At 45.7% G+C, this 8349-nt stretch overlaps 1 non-coding gene across 1 annotated transcript; it reads left to right on the plus strand.

The window, feature by feature from the left end:
* Window positions 1-7972: 7972 nt before the first annotated feature.
* Window positions 7973-8080, plus strand: LOC120639393. The gene has a single exon (XR_005661396.1). It is a non-coding gene; the product is annotated as a small nucleolar RNA R71 (small nucleolar RNA).
* Window positions 8081-8349: the final 269 nt, after the last annotated feature.

The raw sequence follows: 8349 nt of genomic DNA on the forward strand, positions 1-8349 counted from the left end.
TGAAGTTGCCCCATCCAATTGCGTGCCAAACATTAGCGAAGTCTTCGTACATACCTGTTTTGATTAGGAGTTCTGGATCGAAGGCTCGGGTGTGGACGAAGCTTCGGTCCTTGATGCTGCCGTAGGCTTGTCATTCGCGTCTCGCAAGTCGAGGTAGAGAGCGTCATCTTCATCAATTTCCATGGCCTCGGCTTGCGGTTCGGCTTGCACTTCTTCGTATTGTTCTTCTTGTTCGTCTTGTTCATAGTCCATCATGGTCGGTGTTGGTGTTGGTTCGGGGAAATGACAAGAGCTTGACTCACCCCGCGAATGGGATGAGCCTAACCTCGTCACCCTCTTGATGGCTCCGGTTATCTATAGACCTGCACCCTGCATGCTTGCAACAAGAGCGAACAAGAACGAATGAGAACAACTCGATTCGGGTTACGTTAGTGAAATGAAAATGAAACTCTTACCCGAATGTTGTTCCTCCAAGTGTGTAAACAATCTTGCAGCAAAGAAATGAGAGAGAGAGAGTTTTCTTGCAATCAAACATGAGCCAAAATCCAATGAAAACCCGAGAGCAAAGTTAGAGAGGGAGTGAGTGAATGAGAGTTGAGTGGGAGAGCTCAACACCCATCTCTCGGCCTCTATTTAAAGAGAGAATGGCCGGGCACCGTTGGGAGGAGCTGGGCACAACGGCTAGTAGCCATTGGAGAAAGCTAGCAATGAGCCGTTGGATGGTAGGGTCGGCAGACACAGTGGTTCGGCTGGCCCCACCCTGGGCCCACTGGTTGACAGCCAGGGCCCAGGTGCCCCCCCAACGGTAATAAACTTCAAAAACTTGGGTGCCAGGCCAAACTTTGCCTCGAAAGATTTTCAAAAGTATTTTTCTTCAAAGGATTTCAATGCTCAGAAAATATTTTTGGATTTTTGTAAAAATAGAAAAGGTACTAGAAAAGATTCTAGCATGCAATGGTGTTTTGAAAATTCAAACATGCAGTGGGAAAAATTTCAAAAGTCGAGAAAAGCAAATTTGGCAGAAAATTAAATATGAGATAAGTACCGATTTACCTTCGGCAAGGGCTCGTCGTTTTGAGTCTGACGAGCGGGACCTTTCTCCTACACTGACTTACCATTGTTTGGCTTGTCCTGGAGAGGTGGATGAGGACAAACTCTCAACCTTACGCCACACCTTCTTCGATCGTCTTCTTTTGGATCGGGTAGTCATAGGTTCTTCAGGCTGGGGTTCGGGTGAACCCCAGAGCGGGCTCCCATCATGAGCCTGCTGGATCACAAATCTTTGCTCTTCCCTGTGGAGAAACTTGAAAAGTATGTTGTCGACCCCAATGTGGAACTGGATTTCTCCAGCCCAAACATCGATCCTAGCCTTGATGTCGTTTAGGAAGGGTCATCCAAGAATGAGATCTAAGCCCAGGTCCCCTTCCATGTCGAGGACGACGAAGTCGGCGAGGACGAAGTGGTTCTTGATTCGTATGTATATGTTTTTGACTATCCCCTCGGGGTGTCGAACTGTGGAATCTGCAAGCTGTACGAACATGCAGGTCTGGGAGAGAGCAGGATATTGTAATTGTTCAAAAATTACCTTAGGCATAATGTTTATGCTGGATCTAAGGTCGCAGAGGGCCCATCTATAGAGTTGATCGAAGATGGAGCAGCTAATCATGTGCACCCCTGGATCTCCACTTAGCTTCGCTGTCAGTCCTCCCCACGCACTCATCCTTGGTGGGGTGTACCTACCTGCATGGTTAGTATGTGGGGCCTGTCGGGGAAGGTTGCCCCACCCGGTAGACACCATGTTTGCGGTTTCAACGGGAGATTCGGGTTGCCCCGGGATCTTTCCAGACTCAGCAGCAGGAACGGCAGCAGCAATTTGAGCCAACTATGTTTTTATCATTTTGTTGAAACTTAACTGAATTTTCAAGGCAGAAGAAAGAGTTTCAACTTTTGCATTTATATTTTCCAAAACTTTGTCATTGGCAGCAAGCTTTTTATTTAAAGATTCATTGATTTTAGCTTGGCTAAAGACAAGGTCTCTCAAGGAGGGTTGGTTCAAATTAAAATTCGAATTGAATTTGGAGTTGAAATTGTTACCTCCTCCTTGGAATGGTGGGCGTGCTTGACCCCACCATTGGCCTCCTTGTGGACGGAACCCATTGTTGTTGTTGATGTAGGCCACATCTTCATGGGTCTCGGGGCAGTCATGCCCTGAGTGTCCACCACTACCACAAACCTTGAACGTCATGTACGAGTCCATGGCTTGGACAGGAACGAACATTTGCTGTTTGTTCCCTTCATCAAGTTTCTTCAGAAGGAGGTCCATTTTGGCGGCGACCATATCCGTCTCCTTGACGGTATGCATCCCGCTCTTGGTTCGGGGCTGGGAACGCTCCTCGTTCCAGCCTTGGTTGGCGAACATCTTCTCGATCAAGGCTTTAGCATAGGCAATGGTGAGATCGAGATAGGCCCTGTTGGCGCCTACCAATGTCACCAGCGATGACGCCCGCAGACGCCAATTTGGGGTGGCAGTATTTCATGAACCACGAATAAATCCGCAAGCGCACGGAATACCGCTGTAGCATTTTACTCGGGAGTATACCGGGGTGTCATTTATATTTCCGCAGGGAAGGCACTGAGTGAGAGAATATATAGATTAGTGGGTGAACTCTATCTAGATTGGATATTCTCATGCATAAACAGGGGTAAGATAATAACATGGTAGGAGGTAGTGTGACACACACACAAACTACCCTCTTGGATAAATAAAAGAAAGATAAAAGAAAGATAAAAGATGCTTTAGGCGAGAGCAAGGTAAAAGTCAGAGCTCGAGTCAGCTGTGCTAGGCTAGCTATATCTACACTTTCTCATTGGTTAGCTCGTCAGAGATTAAACTACACAACAGGGAGATCACTATCAAAGTAACGGGAGGAGCCCGTATACCCCGGCGACTTTACGTACCTCCTACCCCCCATATCGAACGTGGAGGATTACTAAAAGGCTCGGACAGGACTGCCACCACCTGCCGGCTACCTCAACAAACTGTGGGTATAGTTGACATCCAGCAACACTTAGCTAATCTAGACACCATGTCTACACTCGTAAGGGATACTCTAGTGTCCCACGCGGAGCCCCCACCCTTCGGATGGATAAACATCACACTAGAGCAATCATACGAATACTAGAGTAGTTGATAGAGTTCTAAGAACAAAAGACTAACCATCTCCAGCACAGGGCGATCATACAATGCAAGCATGGAATGATAACGCAACCATATCGAGAAGCATATATCCGATAACTCAGAACATACTTCAAGCAGATATCGGTAACCATAGTCTAATTCTATTGCAAACAACCGAATATTACAAGAGAGAGCTAGAGATGAACCCATACCCGACTTTCGAGCAACACCGGTGACTCGATGACTCCTAGACTTCTCCTAAACTCCACTAAGCCTAAAGACTATGCAAGGAATGCAAGAGAGGAGAGGTGAGTGGTGTGTGTGTGTGTGTTCTATTCTCCACCCCCCCCCCTTGTATTTATAGCAGGGAGCCACGGGGTGAAGCTAGCACAACTGACGTAGGGTACCAATGGGGAAGCGCCACATGCCCTGGTTGAGGCGATGGGACCCACAGGCCAGGTCGGCCAACCAGGTAGGTCGGTTGGCCTGCCCGGGCCACCAACTACCCCCAACTTCTTCTAGTGGGCTGTCTTGGGCCTCTTTGTCTGATCCACGCTGGGGTTGGCCTGTCTTGACTTGTTTGAACTGGGTTCTTGCATCACTTTTGGTCCATCTAAGCCTGAATCGATGCTCTGATAATTTCCATGATTTTATGTCGCGCCAAAGTGTGCTTGTAACCTGCATATTAGCTTGAAAACACAACTTGCATATTCTAAAAGGTAAAGTGTGGTTTAGGGACTTTATTGGATAAGGATTCATGTAAGAAATGCAAACTCTCATGATTATCTGATCAAGTTGACATTTGGAAATGATCATTAGTGAGCGTCAACAAGATCCCCCAAACTGTCCTTTGCTCGTCACGAGCAAAGTAGGACGAATCAGATTGTTGATCAGAAAATCACTTTGACTCATACCTTACCTATCATGTCATAGTCTGAAGCAAAGAGATTCATATATAAGCTTAAATAAGTCGGTTAGCATACCTTTGCTCAATTACCTTACTCCTTCATGGGGCTTTTTAGATATCTCCTTGTCTTGGACTGTTGAGAGTCAGAACGGTGCATAGAGTGATACTTACTTGTTCATAGATCCGCAATCCATCTGCAAATACTTTTTGAAAGAATTTTGAAAATATGGCAAACCTCTCAGGATAACTCTCTCGAGGCACTCATCTTGTATTTCCTTACCAGGGCAGTATCTGCCTTTGATCTTCCCTACTACTACAAGCCTTTGTGGAGCTCGAGGTAGGATAAGAACAGGGCACACTTGTATTCTATTTATTGTAAAGTCAAAGAGAGGATCCATGGAGAAACAAGTCATGCAATCTCGATCAAAAGGTACAAGTGTATGAGTGGATGGATGGATGGATGGATATGGCTTACTCCTTGAGGTAATGACTTCTCTCTCTCGAATCATCCCTATGTCTCTTTTTTTATTGAGACATGGCTACCCCTTTTTCTCTCTCCCTTTTTTTGGATCATGCTTCTTTGGCATGCCATCTTTTCTCTTTTTGGGGCAACCATAATCTAGCTTTATTTTATTTTAGGGAAGTTCTACGAGAGAGATCACCAAGACATGGAGCACTTATTATGTGGAATGAATGGGTGGTGGTGCCAATTCCCAGTGTAGGAATATAGCAAATGGATGGGATGTGTGCATGCTTATGATCGAGAAAGCATGAAAAGCATCTCACTAGGGTCACACAATTTGATAAAACTCAACAGAATATCAAGTAGCATATGTGTAGAGGTTTTCCATGGAATATGACATATGGCTCTGGTAGGACATTGCATATCACTGGGGAACTTGCCTTTTTTAAAATTTTCTTGAAAACAACTCCAGACTTCAAGCATCACTAGAACAAGCTTGCACAACCTTATTTACCATATCTGAACTCACAACAACTTAGACTTGGATCAAGCATATGCAACCCACGGAACTTTTAGGTTCATTGACAAGATATTTGCATAACCAGCAGATTTAAGCTCAAGAGAACTCTTATTTTCAAACTAGGCACAAAAGACATGATAGAGCAAAGCAAAACTCATCCTTTCAACTTATCAAAAAGGAGTTAAAACATTCTTATCGCGCATCATGGAAAAGAGAAATAAAGCAGTAAATTTTTATTTTGTTTTTGAAAGTTTTTTATCAAATTTTATTGAAAGCAAATAAAGGGATACAGTTGACTTAGGGGAGGGAACCTCCCCCAAGCTAACTCTTGGTTTAGGGTCCAAAAAGTAGGACCATTCTCCATACCTGATCAGGTTGAGGTCGTTTCGTCCATACCTGGAGAAGTAGTAGCGGTCGATGACGTCTTGTTCTTCTTGCGCCCCACCTTCTTGGTCTTCTTTGGTAGCGTAGGCGGCGCAGGAACAGGATCCTCGGATGTAGGATAGACAATTTCCAGATCTTCCCATACCGTGTTGGTGATGAAGTCAGGGATCTTCTGGTCGTCTTCCACTGGCTCGGTTGGTGGAGTATGAATTTCCCAATCCTCCCAAGCTGGCTTGGAAGGGGGATGATAATCTTGATCGTCCCAACCTGGCTCTGCCCAAAGCCCTTGTTTCTTACTATCCTCATGAATCAGGAATACCTCCCTTTTGTTCTGGAACTTGAATTTCACGGTCTTTCCCATGATACGGAGGCTGATTCTTCCTGTCCCCACATCAATTCTAGCATTTGTATCCTTGAGGAAAGGTCGCCCAAGTATGAGCGGAATCCCAAGATCTCCTTCCATATCAAAGGATTACAAAGTCCACTAATATGTAGGTATTCTTGACCTTTACCATTAACCTTTCCACAACTCCTTCTGGATATCTTATCGTGGAATCTGCCAGCTGAACACACAAAGTGGTAGGGGAAATTGATGGACAGCCTAACTTCTCGAAAGTTACCTTGGGCATGATGTTGACGTTGGCTCCAAGGTCACAAAGGGCGTGATCAAATTCATAATCAAAGATTGAGCAACTAATCACTAGGGTTCCGGGATCTTATCTTATTGTGGCTGCTAACTCGCCCCATGCACCTCTTCTTGGGCATGTGAGCTTTTCTGCATAGCTGAGGGGTGTCTTGCTAAGTGGCTCCTTCCACATAGCATTGATGACATTTATGCTCCTTAGAGTTGATTCGGGATGCCCTGGAATCTTCCCTAGTTCAGCAGCAAGTGTAGCAGCAGCTAATTGAGCCAATTGAGTTTCTAGCGCCTTATTGAAACTCAACTGGTTCTTTATAGACATGGAGAATCCATCCATCTTGGTATGGATGGTCTCCATAGATTTGTCTATAACAGCCAACTTCTTCTGAAGGGACTCATTGATCTTCGCTTGGCCGTAGACAAGATCTCTCAAGGTAGGCTGGTTAGAACCGAAAGAATTCGAATTCCCATTACCTCCTTGGTAGTATGGGCGTGTTTGATTGCACCCCTGACCTCCTTGTGGATGAAAACCATTGCTACCATTGTGGAATAGAGCTTCTTCTTGGTTTTCTAGGCAATTATCGTCTGAATGTCCAACATTCTCGCAGACTTCGCACGTCATGTGAGTTTCCAAGGCTTGAAGTGTTTGCAATTGAGCCTTATCTACACTTTCTAATTGGTTAGCTTGTCTGAGATTAAACTACACAACAGGGAGATCACTATCGAAGTAACGGGAGGAGCCCGTATACCCCGGCAACTTTATGTACCTCTTACCCCCCATACCGAACGTGGAGGATTACTAAAAGGCTCGGACAGGGCTGTCACCACCTGCCGGCTACCTCTACAAACCGTGGGTATAGTTGACATCCAGCAACACTTAGCTAATCTAGACACCATGTCTACACTCGTAAGGGATACTCTAGTGTCCTGCGCGGAGCCCCCACCCTTTGGATATACAGACATCACACTAGAGCAATCATACGAATACTAGAGCAGTTGATAGAGTTCTAAGAACAAAAGACTAACCATCTCCAGCACAGGGCGATCATACAATGCAAGCATGGAATGATAACGCAACCATATCAAAAAGCATATATCCGATAACTCAGAACATACTTCAAGCAGATATCGGTAACCATAGTCTAATTCTATTACAAATAACCGAATATTACAAGAGAGAGCTAGAGATGAACCCATACCAGACTCTCGAGCAACACCGGCGACTCGATGACTCCTAGACTTCTCCTAAACTCCACTAAGCCTAAAGACTATGCAAGGTATGCAAGAGAGGAGAGGTGAGTGGTGTGTGTGTGTTCTATTCTCCACCCCCCCATTGTATTTATAACAGGGAGCAATGGGGTGAAGCCAGCACAACCGATGTAGGGGACCAATGGGGAAGCGCCACGTGCCCTGGTTGAGGCGGTGGGGCCCACGGGCCAGGTCAGTCGGCCTGACCGGGCCACCAACCACCCCCAACTTCTTCTGGTGGGCTGTCTTGGGCCTCTTTGTCTGATCCACGCTGGGGTTGGCCTGTGTTGACTTGTTTGAATTGGGTTCTTGCATCACTTTTCGTCGATCTGAGCCTGAATCGGTGCTCTGATAATTTCGGTGATTTTATGTCGGGCCAAAGTGTGCTTGTAACCTGCATATTAGCTTGAAAACACAACTTGCATATTCTAAAAGGTAAAGTGTGGTTTAGGGACTTTATTGGATAAGGATGCGTGTAGGAAATGCAAACTCTCATGATTTTCTGATCAAGTTGACGCCTGGAAATGATCGTTAGTGAGCGTCAACAAGCCCCTCCAGCAGCAGCATCCAAGTGGGCTGTTGATGTTGTCATTAGCCCATTGTAGAAGTTTTGGAGCACGAGCCACTCGTCCATCCCGTGATGAGGACAGGCGAATATGTACTCTTGGAGTCTCTCCCAAGCTTTCGGGATGGATTCCATCCCTATCTGCTGAAAACTTGAAATCCTTCCTCTCAAGGCATTTGTTTTGCCTAGCGGGAAGAACTTTACGATAACGCCATGGAACATTTGTCCCACATGTTGACAGCTTCAGTAGTCTAATAAAACCATTGTTTCGCTTTCCCCAGGAGGGAGAAAGGAAACAAGCGAAGCCTGATGATATCAGCCTTAACGCCCCGTATGGTTACGGTTTTGCAGAGCTCCATGAAATTCTAAAGATGGGCGTTGGCGTCCTCGTTTGGCATGCCATAGAATGGGCTAGCCTGGACCATGTTTATGAGGCTGGACTTC

This window comes from Panicum virgatum, chromosome 6K, assembly GCF_016808335.1.
Source record: "Panicum virgatum strain AP13 chromosome 6K, P.virgatum_v5, whole genome shotgun sequence".
Classification (NCBI taxonomy): domain Eukaryota; kingdom Viridiplantae; phylum Streptophyta; class Magnoliopsida; order Poales; family Poaceae; genus Panicum; species Panicum virgatum.